Source organism: Stegostoma tigrinum, chromosome 2, assembly GCF_030684315.1.
Source record: "Stegostoma tigrinum isolate sSteTig4 chromosome 2, sSteTig4.hap1, whole genome shotgun sequence".
Taxonomy (NCBI): domain Eukaryota; kingdom Metazoa; phylum Chordata; class Chondrichthyes; order Orectolobiformes; family Stegostomatidae; genus Stegostoma; species Stegostoma tigrinum.
The window spans coordinates 32,383,855-32,411,370 of NC_081355.1; the positions used below are offsets into that span (position 1 = coordinate 32,383,855).

Sequence of the window (27,516 nt, forward strand, 5' to 3'; positions counted from 1 at the left end):
AATGCCCAATGATCCCAATTGGAAAAGTGCACATGTGGACACAGGGTGAAGACCATGTTAAATTCAATTGAGAAGCATGTAGCAATCAAATGGATTATAGAGGATCATTGCCAACACACAGCCATAGTCCAACAACAATTAACTATTTCCAAGAAGGATAAGCAAAATTCACATAAAAGTGGAAGAGATAGTCTTGTGGCGCAATTGTACTGTCCCTATCTTTGGGCCAGAAGGTCTGGTTTCAACTCACACCTACCCAAAAGTGCACGATTTAAATAAATAGACAGATCAAAGAGGAAGAACTAATGTGTGACTGCATGTTATAGATCAGTCAACTCAGGATCCTGACACTGGAAAGGTGTTCTCAATCCCAAGGGACTGATGAGGAAGTTATGGATGACAGCTTAGATGTATACGTTTATTTGTCTCTAGGATAATGGAAAGATAGAAGAGCGGAGTTCCTAATCATGACTTAGTTCAAAACGTAACTAAGACAGATTCTGATTATGTCACATCAAGGCAGGTTCAAACAAAACACCTGCTTTTAAGTAGTAATTTCAAACCACTCGGTTAACTGTACTCTAGTTCCAGATCAGAAACTGTGAAGTCAAGTCTTAGTTCAAGATATAAAATCTAGACTAACATTTCAATGGAATCCTACAGGAATGCTGGAGGTGCTACCTATTAAACTATAGGTTTGTGCTGGTGGGTCAGGCAAATGTTAGCAATCCCGTACCTTGATTTAATGAAGAAATGGGAGGTGCCCTCCATCCACCGCTGCAAGCTTAAATAAATGAACTGTTTATTCATTTTCTTGTGCAATATTGTTGCAATTTTTGTTTATACAATAGCTGATGTTATACTTTATAGTAATTGACATTGTCTGCATTGCTTTTAAACACTTCTAAGAGAATGTGCTCGACAGTAAATGTTGTAAAATGAATTCTCATTACAGATCATCATGGTGTAAAATGTGATGGGTAGTGGTGGATTCACAACCATCATCCTCTTTCCTTGGAGAGATCTATAGAGCCTGCTTGGTCTAATATGATAAAGGAAAACCAACTGGTATTCTAACAAGAGGGGCTCTTGCATTAAACAGGATGTAACTTATTGCACAATAGTAACTAATTACAAGTTACACTATTGTTACTGAGAACATAAGGGAGACTGTAATGTTCAGTCTTACTCCTTTCAGATTCAAAGCTGTTTCCCCAGTTGGTTCATGTGACATCATCATAATGGACAGTACTCAATGCACTCCTTAGTATGAATTCTTTCAGACCCTTACACTGTTTTGCAACACTACATAAATAAATGCAGTCTATTTTAAAATATGAAGGGCTTGTTTAAACAAAATTTCAGTTGGCTAATTCATCACACTGTCCAAATGAGAAAAATCAGTAATTTAAAAGTTCTCCTGCACTAAGTAATCTTTGCATCTATATATACACTACTGCAGCCTTCAATGGTTAATGAGTTGAAAACCTTAATTTTTAATGAAGTATCACAGACATGAATCCTCTGACATCTTTGCCTGCCTGCTGACGTTAGGAATGCAACACAAATGTAGGTCTAGGCCTTTACCATGAATCTACATGACAGATATAATGCCAGTAATAAAAATGATTTTGAGATTGCAAAATGTGTGCTTTCATTGTGTTCTGTATGTCATAACCCTGTCATAAACCATTACCAGTGTCACTTATGGAGACAGTATCTGAAGGCCATGCAAGATAACAAATGACAAGCTTTTGCCCAAAACCCAAACAGAAGAGAAGATAAGGAAACAAGTGAAGGATGTTGAAACTCTGTGTTCTGGACTGTTTGTAATGTAGCTATTTTAACTTTGCCAACCTGAATAAAATTGTAAAATTAATAAACAGCATCATTACCCTGAACAAGTTCATAAGTTTAATTAAAAACAGATTAACCAGAATTATAAGTGCAGTGAATAGAGAAACAATGATAATGAACGTAGTGACTATATCATTAGAAATTTAGAAAATGAACAATAGATTCACTGATTTAGGAAAGTGAAATTGCAGAAGCAAGGATTAAATTTATTCTTATGGCACATTATAGCCTCATGCCATAAAGGGATCATAGATACCATGGTCTGAAATTTTGTGGAGTCCTGAAAGCTCTGGGAACATTTAAAAATGGGCTTTCAGGACAAAAATTTAGAAGTTTTCTCACCATGTCTAGAATATTATATTTTCACTGAGCTTTGGTTTCGAGGGGAGAGGGGAATAGAATGTGGTTGGGACAGAGCTCCCATATGTTTTCAAGCTGAACTCAGCAGCTCCATTTAAATTTAACATCGAGTTCAAACCGACTTCATTTCACTGGAACAAGGACTTCCTCCTACAGAATGGAAGCTATGTATCTTTGGAGAAATCATAAATGTTCTTGCATGTTGGATAAGGTATTTAGGACTTTCAAGCTATCGAGTTATTAAAGGGGCTAGCCCTTTAAAAACTGCAACAAAAATGGCCTGCCTGTGTCTGTGGGAGTTGACAAAGATCAGTTTTAGAAGCTTCAATATCTGTTTGTTGATGTAATCTTAAAAATAAATTCCCCCGTTTGATTGATAGCTCACAGAGATTATTAAAGTCTTATCCATCTTTGATGTGGGTTTTATTATTCTGGATGATGAGATCAATCATTACCTGCATAAGAAAGTTTGGCATTTAGTCGGCCCACTAACAGATTTTGAAAAGGACACGGTGTTTAACTCAATTGAACAATGGTCTTAACATGACTTCTTTACACTTGGAGAGTTAGACAAGCTAACAGAGTAACCAGAAACATTCCACCTCCACTGTCTGAGATTTACTTAAAACTTTAGATGGCAAGACAAAATCCACAACACTGAGATTCTTGCAATGTTCTGCATACTTGATATCAAGAGCATACTCAAAAGAGATTAGATTCGATTTATTATGTGGCTCATATGAAATAGAAATACAGCAGATGATGGAAAATTGAAACAAACACAGAGAATGCTGGAGATACTTATCAGGTCTGGCAGCATCGGTGGAGAGAGAAACAGCTAAAATTTCAAATCCAGTATGACTCACCTGGAAGAGTTCCTATATACCAAAGATAGTACTCTTCAACCACCTGAACATGAGAACCTGCACAACAGGACACTCTAAATTTAGATACAATAGCAATCCAAAAGTAAACCTCAGAAGCTGCAAACTGGATCACAATACATGGGGAATAAATACAACCTTGAACAGATCCAAATGAAAAAGTCTGTCATCAAGCAACTTCAGCATTTGAGAAGAACAGAGTGTTGTACCTTCAGGACAAGCAAGTGCGGCATAAATCAATTGCTTCCAACCAACCCTCCAGCACTGACGTCATATGCAATATTTGCAGTCCATGACTTGGTCTAACCTCACTTATAGGATGGAACCAACTTAGATTCCACATCATTTTGATGAATGGATGCTCAGGAAAACAAAGCCAGTTTATAGTCTATCATGAATAAAAAGTATTTTTTTAATAAAGGATGAAATACTTGAGGACACTTAGTTATATTATTTACATGAGTGGGACTTTGTATTAATTTGGCAAAATCCTTGATTGTTATTTAGAAATCTATTTGGTTATACCTGAGCATGGATTCTGAAGTCTTTATCTGGTAAATTGCCAAAGAGGGTGCAAAGGAAAAAGGTGATGAGTAGGACATAAATTGGTATGGTGTCTACAGGGGCCATGAGGATGGGTTGGGACTGTGGGATGGGATAAGTTGGTATATCATGACATAAGAATTGAGTGTAAGTGAGTGGTTGGCGGGTGTAATATTAAACAAACCAATTGAGAACGTGAGCCAATAAGAGAACATTTTGGCACTAGGCAGCCCCTTTGGACATCTCTGATCTCCATCTGAGGAACAGACTTCATCCTGTGCCCACCACCCTCACCTGCAGAGTAGAAATTGTGAAGCTTGGAACTCTTTGTCTTAAGGCATTTTGCAGCAAGCCAAGAAATTTCCTAATTTCTTCTCATCACCTTAGGGTGAAAAAATGGTCCCATGTTCCCCACGATCTCTTCCCCAGCCGATTAAAACTCCTCTGCTTTCCAGTCTTCTGCTGTTTTCCTATGCTTGAGTCCTTCCATGTGCCCAAAGCTATCCTTCGTATCTCTCTTGAGAATGTCCACAGAGCCCAGAGAGGCTCTCAGCAATCAGTACTGCTGCTAACAAACTATAATTCCAGCCTCTATATTGTACATATCAACCGATATTTCATCATCAATCCAATCCATATCTGTGTTATAGTGATGTGGACTTCATTATGATTCACACATTTGTCTATATTTCTATTTCACTAACATTATTTCTTCATCCCATTTATTTTCCAACACCTCTACTCTCCTTTAAGGCACTTGTCATCTATCACAAGGACTCTAATTTCTACCTTAAATTCCTCAATTAGGTCGGCTCCCAGCTTGCATGATACCTCTCATCTCAATCAAAAACAAAAAACATTTTTGATCATTTCCTTGTATTGCTAATCCTGCCCGTATTTCTGTGAAGGAACTAATTCCATTACCTTTGGCCCTCAGTTTGCCATGATATGTCTGTCGTTGTCAAGCTATTATACTACTTAGCCTCTTTTTTTCTATTCCACATTTGAAGATTTTGCCCCTAGTAACACTGCTATTCTATTCCACCTTGCTCTTTCTGCTTAAGATCAAGGCTCACAACTTCTTTATTGTGTACGCATAATTTCCTTAAACTCCTCTTCCCTATCCTCTAATCTCACTTCCAACAAATGTGAGGAGCTAATGGGCTTCTTCATTGTTAAAGCTATCACTGTCTCCTGAATCTTTGCCCACCAAGTCAAAACTCTCAAGGGACTCCCTGACCATAACCTGCACCTGAGTTTCTCTAGTTTCTCTCCTATCTCCTTCTGTGCTCTCTCCAAATTCACCTTGACCTCACTGTTCATCTTTCAGATATTTTCTGATCAACCTGTTCAGGCATGATGCAAGAGGGACACAGGGCCTTTGACGCAGAGGTGGGAACATTACAATTGCAGTAAAGAGCCCTGTCACCCACATTCTAATGACTCTACTTTAATTCCACATAACTGTTGGCTAATTAAGAGTCACAGAATGTCCTCTATTATTCACCGTTCATGTTCACTAGCATCAGGTAAGCACCACCACATGCGGAGGCCACCAGACAGAGTTGGCAGTAGACAGTGAGGACAACAGGGCATCTGGGGTCTTGGTGAATTGAGATTAAAGGACTGTGAAATAACTGGAAGAAGAATTGAGAAGGAAGATAAATTAGACTGGGTGGATTCATTGCCAAATTCGAGCAGAATAACAAGTGAATTGAGGGAGAATGATTGGATTAAAAGAGAGACAGCAAGCAGGAAAAGAAAGAAACAATCTTTTGAAAAGACTACACTTTTAATCTCCTTAAATAACTCCCAAACTAAAAAATTGAAATGTAATTATTTTCTTTTTGGATAATAGAGACTGCATATCAAAGCGCTGTCACTAACTCACATCACAGTTACTTCAATTTAAAAAAGAATTAAATAGCCATGAGTAGGTCTAAATAATGAGGTGTGCCATGAAACACCCTGTTCCAATAAAACCAATCTCATTATTTTTAAGCTAATACTTAAATGGAGTTTAGATTGTTGAATTATCACCAGTTATTCTCAACATCAGAGTCTCGACAATTGCTAAACAATTCCTTTTGTGTCATAGGGTTTCACTTCCAAGAAAGAAATAAAAACTGTAATTGTTGAAATGCTCCATTACCTGTCACACTATAGTTCCATTTTATAGATAGTTAAGATAGACATAGTATGTTGTTCAGCACCTCAGAAACCATTAAAAGGATCAGTTATTGATCAACCTAGTTCTTATAGTAAACTGGGGAACTGCAACATGAAACAACTTAATTGGTGTAAAACCTACGACTTTGATTAAAATATACCACCTAACATTTGGGTAACTTCTTGGAGGGAAATGGGCACCAGATATATGGAGCTGAATCTTCCCATGTCCTGACTGACATGGGTAATGGGAAGTAAGTCAGGAAAGTGTGGTGGGAAAAAAAAATGAGATCCTCAAAGATGAGAAATAAAGGGTCCTACTTTCCCATTAAAGTTTCAACAGCTAGATGTTAACCTTACTACTGAGTGGTGAAGGACGAATTGTAATAATTAAATTCTCATTATTACCTAACCTCAATTTATTCATTTGCAAATTGCCATTTTCTCAGGATAAAAGCGAAATGGTACCAATTCCTGACTTGAAAGTCAGAATGGCTACCCAGCAGTTGTAGCTCTCTGGCATCTCCTTTGCTGTTATTCACTCATGGGATGAAGACCCATTGCCCTTGAGAAGGCAGTGGTGAGCCACCTTTTTGAATTGCTGCAGTCCATGTGCTGTAGTTAGACCCACGATGCTATGAAGGAGGGAATTCTAGGATGTTGACCCAGCAACAGTTCAGGAACAATGATGTATTTGCAAGTCAGAATGGTGAGTGGCATGGAGGGAAACTTGCAGGTGATGGTGTTCCCATGTATCTACTGACCTTGTGCATGTAGATGCAAGTGATCATGCATTTGGAAGGTGTTGTCGAAGGAACGCTGGTGAATTTCATCACTGGTGAAAGGCAACTTGTAGATGGTACAGACTACTGCTATGAGCATCAGTGATGGACAGAGTGGATGCTTGTGGATCTGGTGCCAATCAAGTGGGCTTCTGGATGTTGTCAAGCTTCTTGAGTGTTATTAGAGTGCACACCTCCAGGCACATAGGGAGTAGTCCATCACTCCTGCCTTGTGGACAGGCACTGGGGAGTCTGGTTGAGTTACTCAATGCAGGATTCCTAACCTCTGACCTGCTCTTGTAGCCACTTCTCTTGCAAGTCAAGTTGAGTTTTTAGTCAATGGTAACCCTCAGGATATTGATAATTGGGAATTCAATAATTATAATTCCATTGAACTCCCAAAAGCCATAGTTAGAATTTTTTCTTATTGGAAATGGTCATTATTGAACATTTCTGTGGCCTTAATGTTACTTGTCACTTCCAGTCTAAAACTGGATATTGTCCAGATCTTGCTGCATTTAGACAAGGACGGCTTCAGTATCTGAGGAGTCATGAATGGTGCTGAACATTGAGCAATCATTGATGAACGTCCCCACTCTGACCTTATATTGGAGGAAGGTCTTTAATGGAGCAGCTGAAGATGGTTGGGCCTACAACAATACACTGAGGAACTCCTGAAGAGAAGACCTGGAGCTGAGATGACTTATTTCCAACATTACATGGGTTAACCATGTTCTAGCTCTCAGAGCACACTCTCTGGGCAGCAACCACCTGTATCCACCAGCCACAGAAGTTGGAAGCAAGAAAGAGCAGTCTCACCACATTGTCATGGTGCTTCTCAGAGACATTTATAAGTGCTGTTCAGCACTTCAGCACTGCACTTTGGAGCTCATCAACACCTTACATTAAAATGTTGGTACTTGGTCACTTTGCACAGTGACAGACATCCACCTCGTGCATCAGAATAGGATCTGAGGACTCTTAGCTTGCTTTGTTTTGCACTCATTCACTTTGAGCTTAATTGAATGCTCACAGCATTTCTGCCTTGCTTTAACTTTTAGAGCATTTCTGCTTCAGTCAAAACTTACAGGCTCACAATAATTCTGTCATGTCTTAACCCTTAGTGCGGAATGAAAACCAGGTGGCTGGTCATACTTGTCAATAGTAAATAGTGAAGAGGGTGGTGCATGTTGCTGTACAGCAGAATCCTATATCAATAACCTGCAGCAAGCAACCAGCAGCTTATGCACTGCATATGATTCAAACTAATAGCCATTTCTGAAAGTCTAAGGGGAGTAACGCTTAGTGCAGAGAAGGAGGTCCATTGTCAGTCAAGAGAGTACAACCCCAGTCAGTCAAAGACATTATCTAATCTCAGGCCAAGGCATTGACCGTGGGAGGTCAGCCACCAAGTGTGATCAGCATCCTGGGATCTGTGTCCTTATGTGCAGAGATTGAGCCATGAACAGTCCTGCAGGTTGTGTTCAACCAGACTGGGGATTAGGTGGAAGTCAGTTGGAGAGCTGCACAGAGATCTGTCAGGGGTCTGGTCTGTCATCGCTTGGGGCTGTTAATCAAGGGAGTGGGCACACTCAGTCCTGGGGGTTAGTGTACTAAAACTGAAGGTGACGTTTATTTAAGATAACATCCTGATTTCTTCAATTTGTCTTTAAAACCGATGTTTCCCAGTCCTGGAATCTTCTGGTAAACTGCTTCTACACTCTCTCTGAAGCATTCATACCTTTCCTATAACGTGACACCTGCAACTTTTATAGATTTGAAGGTTATCAAACTTCTTATGGTATTGTTGCTCTGAACTCCAGATAGTGGAAACTGTACCAACATAGTTGGCAACTTCAGATCAGCTGGCAGGGTCTGGTGCCATGATCTCCTCTGGCAGTTCTGAGGAAAGTGGGTGGTCTTATTATCTGCCACCTCATCTGCCAACAACTCCAAGTGTCTACAGGTAAGGCAGACCGTCCCCCTCTCAGACGTCTTGTCTGGAGTTGTGCACAACAACACAGCCTGAATGGCCATTTCTGGCTTGCAGAATTTGAAATGGTGTGTAGTGGAGGTTTAAATATAGGATCCACAGTGTGAAGGCTGGAATGTCCCCAGTACCAGCCAGCACTTATGTCCCAGCTGAGTGCAAGTTTTGCATGAGATCAGAGCCATGGAGGCAGGGTGCATGCCATAAGGTGAGCAATTGAGAAAAGCATGAAAAAACCCATCAAGGCTTCACAAAGGAAATTTCTCCATGAAACACCTCTGAAATTGAAACTTTGTCAAAATGTGGGAAAATTGAGCCTTTGGCTTCTGCCCATAAGAGCTCACATTTTCGAAAACTGGGACAGCAGTTACAATCTGTCTGATTTCAGTCCAAACAAACATTTCAGAAATAATGCTCCAAACATAAATGTGTTATTTGTTACAAGATCGCTTTCCTTCACACTGTGAGGGATGATTTGTTTCCTTCACAAATTAAGACAAGACAGTTTTCAATTACAGACAACAAACTCAATTTGACCATTTCTGTAACATGAAACTTGAGCAAAACAACTTTTTCTGAATTAACCTCTGACCAACTGGTAAATATAAAATTCTACATGACCAACGTTTCACACACATATAGGTAAATTCACGCAGTGTAAGCTTCACCATATATATCCAATGTCATCTGTACTTACCTTGTGATTAAAATCCTCACCAGCTACTAATTTTAATGCATCTATTAGGCATATCTGAGAGAATGTCTAAAAAATGATGCTCGGTTACCTTTGGCATAGTTGTTGTTAGCAGCTTGAATTGGATTCTGAGATAAATGGGTGGATCGTCCACTTGATTCAGGCAAAAAGCCATTTTTAATGCATACACTGACAGCTCATGTGGTACATAGAACCTCCATAGCAGTTTTGTGTAAGAAATGGTATGTACAGCAGATGATTCATTAAGTTGTACTTGCATTGCACGCCCAAACTAAATTTATTAAAAATAGACTAAAGGAGCCTGCCTAAGTGTGGCCTGAAGACTATTTAAAGTTTATTTTTGTTCCTGCTCAAAGGAAAAGGAATCCTATCAACAATGATTATGGGAGTCAGTCACTTTTCCAACGACAAACAGTTGTTTTAGAGCACCACAGTTATGCTCATGGACCTCAATATTGTTAAAATGGTGACAAATCGGATTACCAGTATATCACCAAGTTTGCAGCTAACCTTGAGTTTTCAATGAATTGCAACTTCTAGATATGAACTTGACCCAAAAGTCCAACATTTAAAGCAGCTGATGACCAAGAATAGCATCTCCAAAAATGACCAACGTACCCACGTACACATCGGCAAATGTACAGGTTTCTGACTGTGCATCCAGAATTACGTTAGCCAATGGAGTAGTCATGAGCTATTTCCATACTCTTCAGGTAAGCTACAAAACTAGATGCATTGCAAAACTAAATTTACATAAAGTCCAGTCAAGACAGTTTTAGATAGTAAACACTTCAGAAACTAAGGTTGAAATTTTAATATTTGGGATTGATAACATAGTTATCATCTTCCATGGTTTTCTGAAGAAGGGTTTCGGCCCCAACTGTCAGCCTTCCTGCTCCTCTGATGCTGCTTGGCCTGCTGTGTTCATCCAGCTCTACATCATGTTAGCTCATGGAATATCTATCTGGTCTCATGATCCTCTGGGATTGTGTCCTGGAAATTCAGCCTCACTGTTCCCAGCGTAGCAACAAATATCAAGATTGAATGAAATTATCATAAATCCCAATTTACTTCTGATTCACTGCTACCCAGTACAAAAGCAAACCATACGTAGTTTTTTTAGTCGCAATAAAAAAAAACTGTTTATTGTAACACTCTTAACTTTGACAAGAAAAGTATAAGAACAGGTTTTCTAATTTATGTAACTTAAACTTTACTCATTTGAAAACTCCCACACACGTGCTCAAAGATGAAAAATACAAAACAGAGGAATGAGTGGAGGGAAAACAATATAATCAGAGATACACAGATCAGTATCACCAAGTCAAAAACCACGAAGCTAGATAAGTTAATTCCACAGTCCATTTTCTTTGTTTGAAAAGCCTCAAAGTTACTTTCTCAAAAATGATTGGTTTTTGGTTTGCTGGCTCTTTCTGGTTGACTTTGGGTTTTAGAACTACTTCTTTTAGCTTTTTTGAATGTTTATTTCTGTAATCTTTCAACAGAAAATTGGAGAGACTGCAACGTTACAGTGAAAGAAAGAGAGAATGATTGACACAACTGGCTTCTTGAAGTTTCTGTGCTTCACTCTGTTCCACTCACTTCAAGGCATGTGCGTTAAACTGTAAACTAACCAATCAAGGGCTTGTTGCTATGCTGGGCTGTCCTGATCAACGACAACAGATGCCATTTGAAAAGCCAATCAAAACATTGTCCCTGGACAGAGTTGCCCAGGCAATGCCGCTTTGTCTGGTCACAGTATCCCCAGAAGTTATATTGTTGCGTTCCCATCAGTTAGCTTTTCCAAAACTGCAAACAAATCCGTGTATTGCTCTCTTTTTAAAGTAGTGCCCATATTTCGTATTTTCAGTCCATAGTCCAATAATGAAAAGACATTATCTCTTACACAGACTGTGGGCATTTATCAATTCATAACCGCAAAAATAAAAATGAATAGATTGAAATCAAAAGGATTATTGTTTCCTACAAAGGAATTTGGAAATATTGCCAAACATGTTTTCTCAGTATTCACTGAGCTCCATTTGTTTCTCAGTGGTAAACATCCCTCAATATCATTTCACAGAGCATGATAACTCTAAAGTGAGTAATCTTCCTCCCCATAGCTAGTGAGCCTCATGTCCCCACACAAAATGAGGATAACCTTTCAAGTTGAGATCTGACCTAGTTCAGAGGTTATCGGAATAAAGGAACATAAGCTACGGTGAAATACTACCGATTTAGAAATTCAGGAGCATCCATTTCTGACGTAGTGTGTTGGATAAAGGGTGTGCAAGTGGCTACAATGTGGAGGAATGCCTACTAGATGGAAAGCAACTCCATCTCCCCTTTGGCCTCACTGAGAAAAAAAACATAACTTTTGTATTGTCTCTGCCCTGATCTTATCAATGGAGTTAAAATTGCAGTCAAGTGCAGATGGCATCTTTGGAAAACAAAATGCATATGCACACACGGACTCAGCTGACTTCAGGCAGGTATATCTGCTTTCAAATCAGTAGAGCAGCTTAAGACTAGAAATGTTCAACTCCTGGCATCCTCAGATCAGATGAGCAAATTTAACTGATCCCCAAATGTAAGTTTTAAAATAATACCATTATTATTGTCTCAGAGAATTACAGAATTGTTAGGGTACTGCAAAAGGCCATTTGAGCCTATTGAGTCTGCAATGACTGTCAGAGCCTTCTATAACTTAGTGCAAATCTCCCACTTTTTCTGTGTAGCTCTGCATGTTGTTTTGATTTAGGTAATTATACAATGCCCTCTTAAATACCTCAATTAAAGTGCCTCTACCACACATCTCCAGGCAGTGCATTCCAGACCCCATTGATATTTTATAGTAATTACTAATAATGAGGAAACAGGGTTAAAGCAAACTCAACATTTTAAGTGTCCTTTCTTCTCATACCCATTCTTTGTTACTTCCAGGGATACTGTGATTTTAAGATGCAAGACCATTTAAAATTATTCCTTTGTTTCCCCAGATTCCTTTCTTGAAAAATGCCAGAATACCCTGAAAAGCAATTTTCAAAAAAAATCCATGACTCATATAAGATGAAAGTGAACATCTATTATTTATTAGCGCATAGAGGTGAGCGTGAATAAGGGCACAAATTTGAATTTAAAAACAATGCCTTCAAGTAGGCTTAGGTGCCAGGAAGGCACAGTTTAAGAATGTATTATCTAGAATCCTTTCATAAAGTAAATTGTTGGCATGTTTGCCAACTGCCTTCTATATTCAATAACATAACAGGCAATAGGCGAAAAGCTGCCATTTTTAAACTTGCTGGCGCAATAGAGCAGCTGCCACTTCCAAATATGATCATGATGCTAGAAAATGAAATGCTTGCAGTTGGTGATAATGGGAACTGCAAATGCTGAAGAATCTAAGATAACAAAGTGTGAAGCTGGATGAACACAGAAGGCCAAGCAGCATCTCAGGAGCACAGAAGCTGACGTTTCAGGCCTAGACCCTTCAGTTGGTATTTAAGTCTTTCTAGAGGGTAATTTAGGAATAAATTTTTCCAGCCTGTAAACTAAGAGGGCATTGATGAGATATCATGTGATATGGGCAGCAAGAAGCTTCCTGATGTTGAAAGTAAAAAATACCATTTTTAAACCAAGTGCTGAACAGCAGGATAAGACGAGTGGCAAGAGGCCAATTTTCATACATTGACATCTCATTATTAGTTCAACTTATCTGCTTTATCTGCAGTTTCCTATTCAGCAACTTGGTGGATAGAAACTAGACACCAAGAATTCCCAACATGGAAATCAGAGCACTTACCTGAGATAACAAAGTGTGGAGCTGGATGAACACAGCAGGCCAAGCAGCATCAGAGGAGCAGAAAAGCTGACATTTCAGGATGGGACCCTTCTTCAGAAAAATTGAATATTTTTCTGAAGGAGGGTCCCGACCTGAAATGTCACTTCCTGCTCCTCTGATGCTGCCTGGCCTGCTATGTTCATCCAGCTCAACATCTTGTTATCTCAGACTCCAGCATCAGCAGTTCCGACCATCTCAGAGTACTTACCTGATGATTCCAGCTCATTATCTATTCCTCTGGCACTTCATTCAGGACATCTGTCACCAACAGCTTATGGCAGACTACAATGGCAGTGATCACATATACCAATCTGTCCTCCACTCCCCATTTATCAGGATCTCCAGGCCCTCGTCAGCCCTTGCCAATTTCCCTCTTTCCAACATGTCAGGGACAATTGATAGGAATCATGCAGGGAGCTCTAGACTTCAAATGCTTGACCAGGTACCTGGCTAGGCTTCAAAGATGGCACCAGTGCCAGGAATGCCAGGAAGTCACAATGTTGTTCATTAGCTCCACCTGTGGTAAAATGTGGGAGCTGTTAGGGCATGGTGCATAGGTAATGTGCTGAGTTTGGGAAGATTGTGGGATACAATGTGCAAGGGCTTGTAGAGAGGAACCCTGCATCAACCTCACCAAATTGTCACCATTCCAACTTCTGGAAGAATCCAGCTACTGTTAACAGTCATTAACTTCCCTTCACTTTTCTCTCATTTTGAATTCTTCCATAAAATCTGTATATTTGACTGAACCCTCAGATGTCTATCTTCCTTTTTGGATATATATTGCCAAATTTGTTACAACCAGTCCCTATCAAGTTTCCTCTACTTTGGCAGTTACAGATGAGCTGATTTAGCCAAGCATTCTTAGATTAACAAAAAGAGCGAGTTTATTACTGAACTTGACAAGAAATAGTAACACATCATAAATAGACTCATTTTAGAATTAAATATGAGTCCAAAAAGACAAAAGTTAGTAAAAAAAAATATGGATCCGTATCTGAATTGGTAGCGAAGAGCAGATAGTTGGATGCTGCTCAGATCTTTGAGTGTGGGAGTTGGAATGTCATGTTGAGGTTGTACAGGATGTTGTGTCCAGCTGTGGTCTCCCTGTTATAAGAAAGATATTATTAAGCTGGAGAGGGTTCAGAAGAGATTTATCAGAAGGTTGCCAGGAACGGAGGGTTTGTATTATTAGGAGAGGCTGGATAGGCTCGCCTTTTTTCACTGGAGCATTAGAGGTTGAGAAGTGACCTTAATAGAGGGGAGATGATAGCCTAGTGGCGTTATCTTTGAACTGTTAATCCAGAGATCCAGGGACCTGGGTTCAAATCCCGCCATGACTGATTGTGGAATTTAAATTTAATAAAAATATCTGAAATTGAGAGTCTAATGACAACCATGCATCCAATGTTGATTGTCAGGGAAAAAAAAGACATCCAGTTCACTAATAACCTTCACAGAAGGAAACAGCCATCCTTACCTGGTCTGGCCCACATGTGACCCCAGACCCACAGCAATGTGGTTGACTCTGAACTGCCTTCTGGGCTATGAGGGGTGGGCAATAAATGCCACCTGGCCAGCAACACCCTCAGCCTGTGAATGAATAAAAGAAAATAAAATCATAAGGGTATAGATAAGGTGAACGGAAGGTGTTCCCTAAGCTGGGGAATTTCAAGACCAGGAGGTACATTTTTAAGGTGAGAGGAAAAAGATTTTAAAAAGAAATGAGGGGAAACTTTTTTTTATACAGAGAGTGGTTTGAGTGTGGAATGAACTCCCAGTGGAAATGGTGGATGCGGGTACAGATACAACATTAAATGATGGGTGCACAAAAGGGAAATGTTTGGAGGGATATGGAAGGACAGGCAGGTGGAACTAATTTAGTTTGGCATTATGGTCAGCACTGACTGGTTGGACTGGTAGGGTCTGTTTCCATGCTGCATGGCTCTATTTAATAGTCACATTGTTTTTGGAGGTTGAGCAATTGGTTTTGAGATTCTTGGCTTTGCAGGTTGATTAAAACTCTTTTGCCTTGATTCCTTTCAGTGCTAGCTGACTGACAGTGCTCAGAGTAAGACAGAATTGTTTTTCTTTCTTCCCCTGAGGGGCAGAGGTGTTTAAAATCATGATTCTCAGAGCTCTGATGCTCACACCTACTGGTCTACAAATTAGGATGTTAGGATATCAACAAACACAGGCTGGTGTTGCAGTCAGTTTTTAACCTCCTTGTTTTTGTATATATAGTTGATTTAATTTAAAAGAAAACACATTTCGGATTTAAAAGCTAACAATGTCCATGGCTCTTCGGGGTTCTGATCTGTAATCATGACCAACCATCTCTGATAACGCTCCTGTGAATTATCTTGGAATGATTTGCTATTTTAAAGCTGTACTTAAATGCCAGCTGTAAGAACCATGTGCTCAAAAACAAGCCATTACTGAAACCAGTTGAAAGGTAAGAAAGTTGTATGGAATATGAGAATAAGCATGAGATAGAAGCTTGAAGAAGACCTCATAAACCATATCATTTATAATCAGTGAGGGACCGCAGGATTATTATCTCCACTTGAACCTTGCGTTATGAGAGCTAATAGAGGAAAGATATACAAAAACATCCTGCCAAAAGATCATTGTGTCAAAATTGCTGCAGAAATATGATGCAGGGGGTTTAATATCACTACACACATTTGTGTTTAAAGGATTTGTTTTCTCTAACTGATGGACAATGTAAAAATAAATTCTCAGCAGTGTAGTGGCTGCTGGCAAGGTTGGAATTTATTCCCCAGACATGGTTGCATTGACAAGCTTGTAACGGATGTCCTCAAAAACTAGATGACCTTGTTGGCAATCAGTGTTGAAAGTTTTTGATGTGGACCTGGATTCACATGTATCAGCAGGTTTTTTTTCCCTAAAAGGTATTAGTGCGCCAGTTGAGATTTTACATCAAGTTGACAACCTCTAGACCATTTTAGACTGATTCCTGAGATAACTCCACAGAGGCTGGTATCTTGGCATCAAGTCATCCTTTATTGACACATGAGAAGTCCTTGACTCTGTCACAGCCTCATCAGCGCCAGCATCCAGAGTGTCAGAATGTCTGACACTGCTGTTTATACTGGTCAGCTCAGCCTCCCTAATTGGATCAGATAAATAGACCCAATCAAGGAACTCATATTCTATTAGTTCTAGCTGGCTAAGCTTTTAAAATCATTACAATGCCCATGTTGTATTATCAGATTTGTTTTTCAACTGAATTCTAGTTCTCAAACTGCCACACTTTTGAATGTGTATTTGGTGGTTTATTAACCACAGCCTCCTGGATTACTAGGCAGGATGGTAATCAACACACCCCAGACTTTGTCAGCAGTTAGCATCGTGTACTGGGGATACAGTCTCTGCGGAGTTATGTAAGCTATGTGGACAAAGACATGTAAAGCTCATGGTAACCTTTGGTTTCAAGCACTATCTCCTGCTTGCTTCAGCAGCTCAAACCGAATAACTTACAAATTATCACTTTGGATTTTCATCAAAATCATTATGTATGTTCTTAAAAGGAACATAATGTTGAAAATCATTGAGAAACAGTATTTTGTTCTGTTTAAGAAAGAAACAAATGTTTTGCAATGTTTATTTTTGTTTAAACAATACTCTGCCAACACACAAATTACTAATGGCAGCTTTACATGATAGAATATTTCAGTACATATTGCACAATTATGGAAATTTAAAACAAATCATTTTAAATTAATCTTTGATATGGGCAGAATTATGGTCGTCATCTAATGTGCAACTGGTTGTGTTATTATTGGCTGCTGGCTTGTGTTTTATATTACAATTACAAAACCATTTTCAAACAATATTTTAAGGCTGCAGTGAATGATTGATTATTATTTCACAATTTTGCTTGTGCACAATCACAAACAAGGAGGGGAACTGTCATTTAAAATGTTTTGATACAAATGCAATATGTAAGAAATGGAAACATTATTTCCTCTTCATTTTCATGGATGATGACTGAAAGTTTGAGTGGAAAAGTTGGTAGAATCAAAGGAACTATTTAAAGTCAGAAAATTTCTTGCAAAATGTTAGCAGATCTACTGTTACGTGTGGAAAGTGAAACGGAGTTAATGGCCCAGATTTTGTGGATATTTAATAAAATACAAGTCGCACACTTTTGCAACTTCCAAAATGCATATCCAACCCATTTGTATCATTGCCTGGCTTTTTTTTAAATTTCTCCCACAGGATTTGAGTTAGTAGTGCTGTTTACAAGCTGCAATGAAGTGCAGGAGGATGGTGGGTGCAAAAGCCGGCAGGTTAGTATGTCCACCTCTGCTCTCAAAGACAAACACCCTGCTTTCAACTTTGTTCAAAAATACCCTAAGCCTCATTTCTCATTCTCTTACATCCTCCAAGCTACCTATGCCTACTCAGATCCCTGTTTCATCCCATCCCCATAAGATCCACAAGTCCCCCTCCATGTATCCTCCTTAGTCACTCACAGAGTATCTACTGTGTATAATCCTCAAGAACCATACAATACCAATTGGAAGTATATTGAACGTAGCCATAAATTACAATAAGGCTTTGACAATGCAATAAGACTCAGTTGAAGGCCCGTCAATGATAATGCCAAAAATAACTGACTTCCTGTGGGGAGAAACAGTTGAACCTTTCAGTACTAAATAAACTTTTTCTTGGAAACCATGTCAAAGGCATGTATATTTTTACAGCCTCATAAAGTTGTCAGCCATTCACCTGAACAGGAAAGTAAATGAAATACATTACTGCAACACCTTTTGTAACTCAGCTGAACATTCATAATGGTCAGAGCTATCAAAACATTAGTATAATTCCAAGAGCCTGAGAATTATAGAACAGATGGTGTGTTCTCTATTTCCAAACAAATTGCTGGCCAATGAAGTGAAAATTTGGAACTTTGCCTAGCATTCATAATATCCACAGCCAAAAACATACTTGCACAACAGTAAATGCTTAGAGCTGAAATACAATGTCCTCATTTTCAAAGCTGATTTCCAGTCAATCAATAGATGGGAGTAAATATTTTTAATTCTTTCAAAGCAAAGGATTTTCTCCAGACAGCTATCTATACAGTTAAATTCCAGCACCAAACTTAACTAGCAGAGTCTATCAACACATATTCCTACACTCCCTAGTATATTATGACACTTCCTGCAATGGAAGTGGATGGTATGATGCAGAGGAGGGCCACCTTCTTATCTCCAGAGGAGGCCGTGACACCAGAGGTTGCTCCCTAAACCAGTGCTATTTCCATGGTCCAGAGAAACGTGCAGAAGTGCCTCAAGAAAGTCAGCAACCTTCTCCTGAGTAGTAGGGTAGGTGCCACCATTTGCTGTGCGCTATCTCACACTCATTGTATCTGTCATTATACACATCTTTTACCAACATCCCTGAACACTATGGGCAATTTAGTATGGCCAATCCTCCTAACCTGCACACCTTTGGACTGTAGAAGAAAACCCATGCAGACAAAAGGAGAACATGCAAACTCTAGACAGGTAGTCGCCCAAGTCTGCAATCGAACCCAGGTCCCTGGCGCTATGAGGCAACAGTGTTGACCACTGAGCCACCAATTCTGCCAAATCTCCGTAGGTGGCCAAGGAAGAAACATCTGCGGTCACTGGCACTCAGAGGAGTGCAGGAGACCAGGCATCTGCTCAGTCCCAAGCAGGAGAGGATCCAATGTTGTTTTGTAATTACGGACTTTGTACAAATGCACAGCAGAGACAGGAACAGCAGGCAGACTGATGACATAGCCCATGTTCTATCATTGTCACTTCTGCATGCAGTATCTTCCCTTACTCACTCTCACACCTCTAACAAACACCCCTCCCTGCTAATCTTGCATGACCTCTGCACTGACTGCTCACTCACTCGGGACACCTCACCATCTTTTCCACCACCTGCACCAACACTTACAACTATACCATTCACTTTCATCTCACTCAATCCCTCCACTTGTCTTATTACACAAGAAAACAGCCAATATTAGGTATGAAGGAGCCAGTATAGGTGGAGGGGTGCTGGATTTTCACCTTCTCACTACTTGTGAAGTCTCTGAAATGTGGAGACCAGCACTTCTGTTGTGGGGAAACTTTCATGTGCTGGTAACTAAGGAAGGAGCATGTCCATTGTTATACTACCCTTTCATTACCCTCGCTGTGTATGTATTATTACCATTCTGTAGCTTCAGCTCTTAGTCACGTGCAATACCTCTTTCAGGCATCAGTGGGAAGTCCACGTCTCCATGGTCAAGAGTGTAGATCTGGAAGACATCCTTTCCACCACCTCCACTGACACTCTATGGTTTCTACATTTGATTCAGAAGCACAAGCTGGTGAGCACTTAGAATTATAGCATCCATATGGTGTGGAAGTTAACCCACTGTGTCCACATCATCCCTCCAAAGAGCACCCACTCAGAGCCATGCCCCTACCCTATCCCTGTAACCCTGTATTTGCCATGGCAAACCCACCTGGCCTGCACATCCCTGAACACTATGGGCAATTTAGTATGGTCAATCCTCCTAACCTGCACACCTTTGGACTGTAGAAGAAAACCAATGCAGACAAAAGGAGAACATGCAAACTCTAGACAGGTAGTCGCCCGAGTCTGCAATCGAACCCAGGCCCCTGGCGCTATGAGGCAACAGTGTTGACCACTGAGCCACCAATTCTGCCAAATCTCCGTAGGTGGCCAAGGAAGAAACATCTGCGGTCACTGGCACTCAGGGGAGTGCAGGAGACCAGGCATCTGCTCAGTCCCAAGCAGGAGAGGATCCAATGTTGTTTTGTAATTAGGGACTTTGTACAAATGCACAGCAGAGACAGGAACAGCAGGCAGACTGATGACATCGCCAGAATCATGTAGAAAACCCAATATGCAATTAATGGCAATCAGAGTTCATTATTAGGCTTGGACTGCATATCTCCTCAAGGATGGAAAGATAACAATGCTGATAAAAAATTGTAAGGGATTAGGCCCACTTCGAGAAACTGTTGCCTAGCCACTTGGATCAGAATATGGTCCGTAAAAAGCCACAGTCGTTGAGAGTGCACTTGCCTTGCATCATTGACTTGACCTGAGAGATCAGGATGATAAGCACTTTAATGAAACGCTGTTTCAAACTGTCTCAAAATCGAGATGTGCAGTATCCCACAACTACTAATGCAATGTTATTTTGCGGGTTATTGTTGGCCGAACGACAAATAATCTCTTTATTCAAGAAATGTTTTTTTTCCAACATAGGTGAGTGTTCAAATATGTAGTTTGCTCCTAGCCTACATTTTTGTTCCTTTACAGACCTTGATGTGCTTTAATGGGGATGTTGCAGCCTGTTGGTTATCATGAGCCATCTGTGGCCCCTGTCTTTAGGTCTTGATACAGTCTTGCATCAAATTTCCTCAACAATAAGAGGCAAGGCACGGGGTTTGGGGGGAGTACAAAGCTATCTGACTACCTCCTTTATATCTTTCAAGTGGTGACAGCTTCAAATGTTCACATCAGCTGCCAAGGCTCTTTGGGTTCACGCATAGACTGTACAACAGTAAAAGCCACTTGCCACTTCAGCCATGCTCCATGAACAAATCAGCTAATCCCACTCCCACTATTGCCATAAGACAATAAGCAATAAGAACAGGAGTAGCAATTTGGCCCATCGAGCCTGTTCCACTATTCAATAGGATTATGGCTGATCCAACATTCCTTATGAAGAATAGGTACTGCAGAAAGGCCACTAGTCTTGAGTCATTAACTCTGATATCTCTCCACCACAATTCTTTCGGTTTTTATGCCTTATGTCCATTTACCTGCATTTTCCCTGACTCCCTCACTGATCAAAAATCTGTTTAACTCAGTTTTTAATATGCACAAGGCCTCTGTTCTCCAGGTTTTTGTAGCAAAATGTTCCAAGGACTCACAACCCTCTGAGAGAAGAAATTCCTCCTCATCTCAGTTTTAAATTGGCACCCCTTTATTCTGAAACTGCGCCCTCTTGTCCTAGACTCTCGAAAGAGGGACATCCTCTCTGCATTTACCCTGTCAAGCCCCTTAAGAATCCCATATGCTTCATAAGATCACCTCATATTTTTCAGAACTCCAGAGAGGACAGTACCAACTTGTTTCTCTTTGCTCATAAGACAATCCTTCCATAACAGGGTCATCCTGCTCTGAACTGCCTCCAGTGAAATGATAACTTTTCTTCAAGGGTTCAAAATGGCGCACAGTGCTGCAGATATGGCCTCACCAGAACCTTGTACTATTGTAGTAAGACTTTCCTACTCTTTTACTCCAACCCCCAACATTCTATTAGCCTTCCTGGTTACCTGCTGTACATGTGCTAGTGTTCTGTGCTTTGTACACAAGTTCCCCCAAGTCCCTTTGTGTTGAAGATCTCTGCAGTTTTTTTCCGTAATTAAATAATATTCTGTTATTTTATTCAAGCCACTAAATATATTCTAAACAGTCGCGGTCCCAGCTCTGATCCCAGTGGAACCCCACTGGTCATGGGCTGCCAAACCTAAAAAAGCACCCCTTATCATCAATTGCTGTTTACGACCCACGAGGCAGTTCTGTGCACGTTTCCCATAGCCCTGCAAACCCGTCTCTTCACATGCTTATCCAACTCCCTTGTGAAAGCCCCCAACAGTATCTCAGGTAGAACTTTCCAGATCCTCAATATCTGTGCCAAAATAAGATTTTCCTCATATCACCATTACTTTGTTTGGCAATCATCTTAAAAGTTCAACGCTTTATCCTTAGCATAAAGTAGGAAAATAAAGAAAATAAGTTAACAATTAAACATTACAGTCCTTTCTTAAGTCATGGGCCTGCAGGCACTCCATGCTGGAACACCTCTATAAAATCGCTTCTTAGTTTTCAATATTAATTCCCAAAAGAACAATGTATCATCATAACTGAAATCTCTCATCTCTAAAACCATAATTGGAAACATTTCTTCGCCCTCTCTAAAGCCTTCAAATCCTTCCTAAAGTGCTGAGCTGCGAATGGGATACAGTATTCTAACTGAAACGAAAACAGTGTTCATCATAACATTTTTTCTATTGTACTCCTTGATTTGGATTTTTGCCTCCCTGTGGAGGTGAGAATGGAATTGGGAGCCATGAAATCTTGAAGTTTTTGACAGCAAAAACTAATTGCTTCTTGCTTCCTGACATTAGAGATTGGGGCAAGATAGGTGAAGAGGTAGGCTTTAAAGTCCTTGTGGGAGGAAGGAGGGGTGAGGGGTGTTAATTCGGTGGGGTGTGGGAGGGAGCGCTGTACAGAGGATACCCACCCAAGAGATAGTGACTGCCTTCCTTGCAGATAATGGGATATCCGCTCCTGACCATCTGCCAGGTCACTGCATTATTGCATCAGCAATTTCATATTGGGGTCAATTGAGGTTTTAATAAGCTCCATTGAGCCTTAATTATTTATTTATGTATTACATCCTCTGTATTCTGGGAGTGAGCTTGGGATGGTGAGAAAATGGTGGGTGGGTACATGCCCTATTTTATGTGCCATCCTTACCAAAAACATACCTGGTGTGCTACATAATATCCAAGAGATAATGGGAACTGCAGATGCTGGAGAATCCAAGACAACAAAATGTGAGGCTGGATGAACACAGCAGGCCAAGCAGCATCTCAGGAGCACAAAAGCTCCTGAGATGCTGCTTGGCCTGCTGTGTTCATCCAGCCTCACATTTTGTTGTCTTACATAATATCCAACCCCATTTTATATCAGATTCAATAGCCTACATGATTTAGATGTTGGAGGGTTTATTTGATAGCTGGGCCCATTGTAACTGCATTATTGAGCTTGTGAACCCTTTATCTGAGGAGGCTCCTTTTCACATTTTGTTTCTAAGTTTTAAAAGGCTATTAACTGAATAGGTGTTTGTTTTTAACAACAGATTGACCTCTTGAAGTGTCTACATTTTTGGTTTGTTTTAATGAATGACATTTTGTTTGCAGTATGAAATGTGTTTGAATGACACCTTTATTAGATTGTTAGAGGGCTTTGAAAAATATCAATTTCAAAGACATCTCAAGAACTTCCTAGTGTGGATACTCGGCTAGAGGCCATGGAGGATATATTGTGGTGTGGAAGGAGCATTGAGAGTATGAGGAAGCATGAAGTAAGCATGGTTCATATGAGATGTCAGGAGAATTTAGAGAGCTTGGAGACAACTTGGCAGGGGTCATGGGTGAAGGGATAAGAGTTGAGGTTATGATCATAAGAACATTAATAAGAACTGTGCTGCTGTTTGGAAAAACTGATGTGTGCTTTCTAATCAAACCACTTCTGTACCCAGACACACCCCCGCACTCTTCCCACATTGCTTAGTGGCTTGCAAAATCTGGCCCATCCCTGCCCTTCAAAAGACAAAAAATTGGCAAGAATGGAGTCCAGAGGGCAGCTCACATTTCAGAAGGGCCTGATTTGCATTTTTCTATTCCTACCTGAAAATCCTACTGCATGCCTCTGTTAATAAAGTTCATGATCCCATATAATTTTTGTCCATGTTTCTTAGCCTTGCCACCTTCAGAGGTTTGAATTATATCTCCAGGTTTCTGTGGTGCTGCACCCCTTTTGGAAGTGTTTAGGTCGCACCCATCTATTTTTCCAACCAGAATATATCACTTGTCAGTTCTACGCACTAAAGCAAAACGGATGATGATAACTTGAGAGGTCTTTGAAAGTTGCTATATCATGTCTGGTATCCTACAGTATATGCAGATCGCTGCCTTTAGGAAAAGAAGGACAAAATAAGTAAGGGATTACAAACAAGGAGAAAATGCTGAAAATACAGCAGATCATATTTTTATTATGTCTACAGAGAAACCAAGTTACTTGGCTGCATTTCTATCCTTGTGGCAGGTAGCAGGAGGTGGAAAAAGTCTTGATTTTGCATATGCTCCTCAGGAAATCCTGACTCCCTTCAATTAATATTTTTTAAACATATAACTTATACTAAAGTGTGTATCTTGCTTTGATATAATATATAGAGAGTGAAGGAGCATTGAAGTGTCAAACCCTGGAAATATTGAACTCCAAAAGGCTGTGAATTCAAAAGTGGAAAAGGAGGTGCTGACCAGTCACAAATGTGGTTTCCTGTATATTGGGGAAACAAAGCGCAAACTGGCTGACTATTTCGCAGAACACTTACATTCTGTCCACAAAAAAGACCCCGAGTTTCCTGTTGCCTGCCTCTTCAGCACGCCACCATGTTCCCTGGCTAGCATACCTGTCTCATGTTTGCTGCAGTGCTCCAGTGAAGCTCAATGCAAGCTGGACCACTGCAGTGTGTCTGAAGAAACTGGACCCAAAACATTAAATCTGATTTCTCTCCAAAGATACTGCCAGACTTGCTGAAACTTTCCAGTAATTTCTGTTTTAATTCTAATTTCCAGCATCTGCAGTTCTGTCAGCTTTTGACATAGGAAACATGTTTGAATTCTACAAGGTGCATAAAAAGTTCAATATTCAAAGCCTGTTTTAGAATTAAGATCTACAGTTCCTGCTGTAGGCCATCTTAAATGAGGATAATAAATTGCTCTCTCTGTTTTCTCTGAGAATGCATTCCATTACCTATTGATGTAAATGCATTGTTTGACTGTAATGGTGTAGAAATTAAATGTTAGACAAGGAGCAGATGTTGCAGTAGATGAGTATAAATAATGACTATGTAGTAACTGCGTCTCACAGGGATAAGATGCAGGATATAACATTTTGTGCAGAAATTCCATGGGGTCGCTGGCAGTTGCAAATTCTGTGAATCAGTTCCAGGATCTCAAGGGAAGCCAGTCTGGCATATACCACATTAATAGCTGCATTCTGTGAGGTTGGAAATGATTTTACTGGCTTCAAATTAAATGTCCCCAACATTTTTCTTTTTTCTATGTTTATGTCTGAAACCTCATTGATCTAGATTTCTATTAAAGGCACAAAAGGATGGAGGAATTTGTTAATACTAAACAGTGGATGCACTAAGGATAAATGAGAAAGGATAGTTATTGCCACGATCCTTCCTTCAAATTATGGTCCACTGCAAAGCTTCTAGTTTTTAAAATTCTATCTTGGTTGTGGATGCTGTTGATTAGTACAGCATTTTTTGCCTATTCCTAATCACACTTGAAAACATGATGGTGAGCTAGCCTTCTTGAAGGTACACGATTGTTGCAGAGGAAGAAAATTCCAGGGCTTTGATCCCACAACAAGAAGGAAAAGCAGTATACTTTCAGCCAGGGTGTTCTGTTGTTTGGAGGGGAGTTTACAAGTGGTAGTGTTCCCAAGCACCTTCTGCCCTTGTCCTTTCAGGCTGTTCAGGTTGTAAGTTTGGAAGTTGCTGTTAGAAGAACCTTGGTGAGTTACTGCAGTATATATTGTAGATGGTACATATTATTTGTCATTGGAGGAGAATGAGAATTTTGAATCTGGTGATGGGTGCTAATGAAGCAGAAATCAATTGTGTTAACTGTATGAAATACTTATTTATTGTTTTACATTTGTCATAAAATGAACACTATTTTCATCAGGAGGAGTATAGAGCAAGGAACAATGCATTAATTTCTATCTTTCTGCTAAAATAAAAGGCAGAAGAACCTCAGCTAAGGCTATGGGGCTACTAACAGCGTTATACTGATTCTTACTATGACATGGAAATGTTTGATTAATAAGGGGAAATGTTAAATTTTTAGCACTCCGAATGCAAAACTTCATGAACTGTGCCTTTTCTTCATTCCCTGCAGATTGTATTTAGGCTCATAGCTGTCCACATTAAAGTGGACAGCCCTGACTAGAGTCACCATAGTTCAAGGATTTCTGACATTTGAAGCCATCTGTAACCAATGATTTGGTTGCATGTGAGAGATGAGCAATTCTTACAACTCATTGTCCTATCCTTGGGATGCCTGATGAGGCTGTTCATCTCTTATATGACAGTGACTTAACCAAGTCCAACAGTGAAAATTAACTGACATTTTAACAGTGCAAATGATCATGTATTTGAAAATTTGAAAGCTTATTTAAAATGTTAAATCATCCGTGGCTTGAAAGACTTGCTCGGATGTCCCTGTGTGTCTCAAAGCCTATAGAGCCCAAGCCTGCTGTGAGACTTCTGCTCAGGTGTAGGATCATGCTCCTTGGCTTGAACTGTTGAGGGTTTGGGATCATGGTCATGGGGAAGGTGAAGGGGCCAGGAACCTCTGGAATGTCTGATAACAAGTTTCTGACAGCCACTGACTCTGTGGGAGGAAGTGGACAGCTGAAGAGAGGTTGAGGTCCCTTACTCCCCTCTTGCCTTGACATTAATGCTGAGCATATTTAGCTAAGTCACAAAATGCAGATTATGTGCATATTCTATAGATACCATAGATCTGGCTCACTACTGCAACCACTAGCCTGTACATGGAAACATCCAGACACATGAATTCTGGTACCAGCACAATGCTGTAAACATTGGTGGACTCATAGAATCCCTAGTGTGGAAACAGGCTCCTTTGGCCCAACAAGTACACACCGACCCATCCCCCTATAGCCCAGCTAAGCTCCAACATCCCTGAACATTATGGGCAATTTAGCATGGCCAATTCACCTAGTCTGTACATCTTTGGAATGTAGGAGGAAACCAGAGCACCTGGAGAAAACCCATGCCAACATGGGGAGAACATGCAAACTCCACACAGTCAACCCAGAGGTGGAATGGAACCTGGGTCCCTGGTGCTGTGAAGCAGCAATGCTAACCACTGAGCCACCATGCCACCCTAAGAAACAACCACCACATCAGCCAATTAACAAACATTTATCATCAGAGGCACGGGAAACCAATCCTTGTTGCTGACATTTTATAACAAACCTGTGCAGATATGTTATTCTACACCTCTGGTTCCTCCATCCATCCATTCAGCTACCTCCAACAGTTCCTGTGCCTGTCATTAAAGTCTGATAAATTAATTAATGACTAAGGACAGAGACTCATCTTTTACCTGGGGTCTTAGCAGTTGCTTTGTTTATGTCAATCTTGTCTGTGTCAACAACCTGGGTCTTCTTTCCTTGACCAGCAATGTGCCAGTGATGTGATCACTGAGAACTCATCAAGGTGTAAGTCCCTGAGCTTGAGCTTATAGGCCTTTCAGTGGCTTCCTCCTCAGAGATGGTGGTAGTGTTGAGGATCTGCCTTGATGGCTTATTCCTGGTGAAGGTTCTCTGGTCACTGTTAGCACTTGCAAGAGAAAAGGGAGAGAATTAGTTGCCAAAAATGCATAGAAGCCTGTGCAGGTCAAGAATGAGTTAGCACTAGCCATAACAAGAAAGCAGCACAACACAGT

The 27,516-nt window shown here is 40.2% G+C and overlaps 1 long non-coding RNA gene across 2 annotated transcripts in view; it reads right to left on the reverse strand.

Annotated features, from left to right (window-relative positions):
* The window catches only part of LOC125460740 (uncharacterized), a 98,838-nt gene that overhangs the window by 41,880 nt on the left and 29,442 nt on the right, over positions 1 to 27,516 (reverse strand). For both annotated transcript variants that reach the window (XR_009446982.1, XR_007249331.2), the window contains exon 2: positions 27,175 to 27,410. This is a non-coding gene — a long non-coding RNA (uncharacterized LOC125460740). The remainder of the gene's footprint in view (positions 1 to 27,174; positions 27,411 to 27,516) is intronic.